The sequence below is a fragment of the Pantherophis guttatus genome, chromosome 5 (assembly GCF_059756535.1).
Source record: "Pantherophis guttatus breed Tessera chromosome 5, ASM5975653v1, whole genome shotgun sequence".
Taxonomy (NCBI): Eukaryota; Metazoa; Chordata; class Lepidosauria; order Squamata; family Colubridae; genus Pantherophis; species Pantherophis guttatus.
The window spans coordinates 62727006-62731577 of NC_142067.1; the positions used below are offsets into that span (position 1 = coordinate 62727006).

At 34.0% G+C, this 4572-nt stretch overlaps 1 non-coding gene across 1 annotated transcript; it reads left to right on the forward strand.

Moving 5' to 3' along the window:
- The first annotated feature begins 3772 nt into the window (after positions 1-3772).
- LOC117669483 (U6 spliceosomal RNA) lies at positions 3773-3879 on the forward strand. Its single transcript, XR_004592455.1, has one exon. It is a non-coding gene; the product is annotated as a U6 spliceosomal RNA (small nuclear RNA).
- The last annotated feature ends 693 nt before the right edge of the window (positions 3880-4572 follow it).

Below are 4572 nucleotides of genomic sequence, written 5' to 3' on the forward strand. Positions count from 1 at the left end.
TGCCTGGGGGAGAAATATTGGAACAACAATTCAGCTTGATGCATGGCAAAATGTATGGAACAAAACTATGAAACTGACCCTTTCTTCCCCATTCAAAGAAAATTTTTACAAAATGATCTATCGTTGGTACCTCCCCACCACCAGAATTGCTAAGATGTCCCCAGGATCCTCTGACAGATGTTGGAAATGTGGGTCAGCCAAAGGTACTTTCTTCCATCAGTGGTGGATCTGTCCATCAGCTAAATGCTATTGGGAGAAAATACAGCAGTGGCTGTTGGAAATAACAGGTGTGAGTTTCCCTCTTCACCCAGACCTCTACTTACTCGGAATAAGACCAGACAACATTGATAAGAAGGATTGGTATATATTTGTCCATGTCTCAACAGCGGCGAGAATGGCATTTGCTCAAAAGATGTGGAAAGCTGTGGAAAGATGCAGATACGCCCCCTGACCATCTGATAATAAACAAGATTCTTCAATGTGCTGAGATGGACAGGCTAACATATATCTTAAAAGACAAGAAAGATTCAGTATATAATAGAAGTTGGGACAGATGTTTTGTTTGGCTTAAAAAAAGGTTAAATTTAGGAGAAAGGTGACAAGATCGTCTAATTAGATTAACTAGATATTTACTAGGCTTTATAACTCTTTAAATTTTGATAAAAACAGACCAATTGTTTTATAGTTAGTAAAAAGAACCTGATTGCATTGGAATGTTTGGCTAGGATGATATTAGTTAATATCAATTGGAGAGTGAGCTTAACTCTTGGTTAGTCTTGTTTGTTGTTTGGTTTTATCCTGTGTTTAGGTGTTTCTATGTTTTGCTTCCTATATTGCTTTTCAACCATTATTGTGTGTTAATTTTATTGTAAATATTTAATAAAGACTATTTTTTTTAAAAAATGAGAAAGATCAGGGTTGCCTGGACACCATAGTGGAAAATATTAAATTGAAAATGAATACAGCAATAGAGAAAGATGAAAGATGAGTAGAGAGATGGAAGAGAAGGGGAGAAGAAAGAGGGATGGAAGAGAGGGGAGGAAGGAAGAGAGGGGAAATTAGAGTAGGAGAGAGGGTCAGACAGGGAGGAAGAAAGGAGGAGAAGGAGAAAGGAAGGGGAAGTAGAGAGGAGTAGGAGAGGAGGGAAAAAGAAACTAAGAAGGAAAGAAGAGTGGAAGATGGCAGGATTGAGAAGAAAGATTGCTGTACAACAAAAAAGATGAAATGGAAGAAAGGCAACCCCAAACATATATAAATATACTAAGATAAAGAATGAATGGTTAAAAAATAAAAGAGAATAAATATGAATAAGCAGGAAAATTAGAATTTGAGGGCGAATGAAGATGTTGTTTATATAAGCAAAGAAATATTGAGATATGATTAAAAAAAGGGAAAACAGAAAATTGTGGCAAAAATTGTAATTGAATAAAATGTATTTGTCTTTGATAAATTGTATAAGATGAGATATGGCCCATACTCTGTTCAAAAAAGATGTGAGTGAATGTGGGGGGGGGGACCAATAAAACTTGTTTTTTTTTTAAAAAAAAAATTTTTTTTCTACAACCTCTTTGACTATTTAGGAATTTGGCTATCAGAAAAATGTACCAAGATAAAGAGAGATAATTATGATACACTTACATTACAAATACAAAAAGATTTGGACCATTGGACTAAATTACCAATATCATTAATTAATAGAATTTCGACAATCAAAATGAACGTATTACCCAAGTTACTTTATCTATTTCTAATTGTACCAATAAAATTAGAGAAAAAATTCTTTGAACAATTAAATAAAATGACATCAAAATTTATATGGCCAGGGAAAAAACTGTGTATCAAATTCAAATTACTGCAAGATAGCAGGGAAAAAGGAGGTTTCAGTTTACCAGAATGGGAACTTTACTACCAAGCAGCATCCCTAACATGGCTTAAAGATTGGATACAACTCAAAAATAAATAAATATTAATGATAGAAGGCCATGACCTCCAACTTGGTTGGCATGGCTTTCTTTGGGATGGGAAAAATAAATCACATACCTACTTTTAAAGACACATGTTAAGAGATGCCCTACTGAAAGTTTGAGAAAAGATTAAAAAAAAAATCACTATACGAAAGTCCCAATTTGGTTGTCTACAATGGAAGCAATGATACACTCAAATACCACAGATTTAGACAAAATGGTGAGATATATAGAATTACTAGATACAAAAGGAGAATTAAAATCAGTACAAGACCTGAAAAAACAAGGAATAAATCTGGAATGGTGGCCATATTTACAAATCAAAACTAGATTTAAAAAAGATAAGGAACAATTTGGCATAAACAGGGAACAATTGGAACTAGATAAAATATTAGGACTGGGGAGAAAAATGATTACAAATATTTATAATTACCTATTAAGATATAAATTGGAAGAAGAAACAGTTTAAAAAAATATGATAAGTTGGGCTAGGAATTTTGGACACACTATAGAATTGGAAAAATGGGAAAAAATATGGGGGGAAAATTATAAATTTACTATGGCAGTAACATATAGAGAAAACAGCTATAAAATGTTTTATAGATGGCATTTAGCACCAGCGAGATTGGCAAAAATGTATTCCAACCTATCACCTAAATGTTGGAGAAAGAGCCATAAATTAGGAACATACTACCACATGTGGTGGATGTGCCCCAGTGTTAAAAATTTTTGGTATAAAATCAGAAAGTGGTTAGAAGAGGTTACATTCCAAAAAATTGATTTCAAACCACAGTTGTTTCTTCTAGGAATGATTGATAAGAAAATGAAGAAAAGTTTGTACTACATAACTTTGCATATACTAACGGTGGCCAGAATTGCTCTGGTGCAAATGTGGAAACAGATCAATACACCATCTGAAGAAATAGTAATTAAAAAGATCCTCTAATGTACTGAAATGGATAAATTGACAATGGAGATTAAAGAAAGAGATGATTCGGACTACTATAAAGTGTGGAATAGATTCTATACGTGGCTAGAAAATAGAAATCAAAACAAGAAATAAGAATGTAAATCAAAATTTGACCAATTGGAATCTAAGAGTATTGAATACTGATAAGAATAAAATATTGACTACATTAATAAATACGATGTAAGTATATATAACAATTTAGTTTATAAGAATGTTCAATATTGTTATACAAGAATAAGAGAATGATTAGGATGATTAAATTTAAATGTAAAGGTAATTGTTGATGCAGAAAGTTGTAAAATATTATATAATGTTGTTATTTTTGTTTTATATTTTACTGTTTGGTGTATGTGTATGTTTTTTTTTGTCTTTTTCTATTATGTTTTTGGTTTTAAAAATGTAAAATATTCAATAAAAACTATTTTAAAAAATCACCAAAGACTAGTTTTAGACCAAAAACTCAGAAAGGGTATATAAACTCACATTTAAATGTCAATCTTTCTAGCTAGTCAAGAAGCCTTGCTGAATGTGACATTCATCTTAGTTCCTTGTCATTAAAAACTTCTTTCCGGCAGCTATGCTTCATTATTCAATTATTTCTTCAAATGGCTGATTCTTGCATCCCGGCTGGAAGAATCCCAACAGGAGAATATTTCCTCCCAACATGACAAAGCACCCTTTCATACTCAGGAGAAGCAATCCTTTCATACCCAGGAGAAGCAATCCTTAGATCCATTTGCATCACTTAAAGATACCAGCTGGTCTCACCTCACAAGATATCAACCAGGTTTAAAGAAAGATCACATGCCCCCAGAAAGGCAGTTTAAAAAATCAGATGGCGCTCACTTTGGCAGCACATATACTAAAATTGGAATGATACAGAGAAGATTAGCATGGCCCCTGCGCAAGGATGATACACAAATTCATGAAGCGTTCCATATTTTTAAAAAATAAATTTAAAAAATCAGACAGAGTGCCAAGCTTGTATCCAGCCTTTTGGAAGTACACCCCAAAAGGACACCCCAAGCAGTGTAAAAAGCTTTTTAAAAAGTCAAGTCCCTAACAAAGTACCAGCAAACAAACAAACAAACACCTCCAGAGAAGCTCCGGCTAGTTTGGGCGTATTGCCAAGAACCATTAGCTATTACAATGTAGGAGAGGCAGTTTCTGAAAATACTTAAGCAGGCAATAAAGATAAGGATTAGGCTAGAAACAACACAGAGACACGCCTTCCTGTCAGAATTAGTCCTGTAAAGTGAGAAAAAGATTTCTTCCAACAACCTATTCATCAAACTGCTCAGAAAGTTAACAAATGGTTCTCCCGAATCAGTGCGAACTAGCTGAATCCCCCTCCCACTGTGAGTTCCTCTTCTATTCCATCATCTAAATAATTTATGAAGATATTGTAGAGTACTGGGCCTAAGACGGAAACTTGTGGTACCCCACTGCTTACTTTCCTCCATGTACAGGCAGTACCATTAAGCACTACTCATTGAGTACAGTTTGTCAGCCAGCTACAAATCCATCTGATGGTGATGCTATCTATCCCGCTTTTTTTTTCTAGCTTTAAACTAACAGCATGACAAAACTGAAGTAAGTTCAATTCCCCTTCATTCTCTCATTTATATCGCATGCACC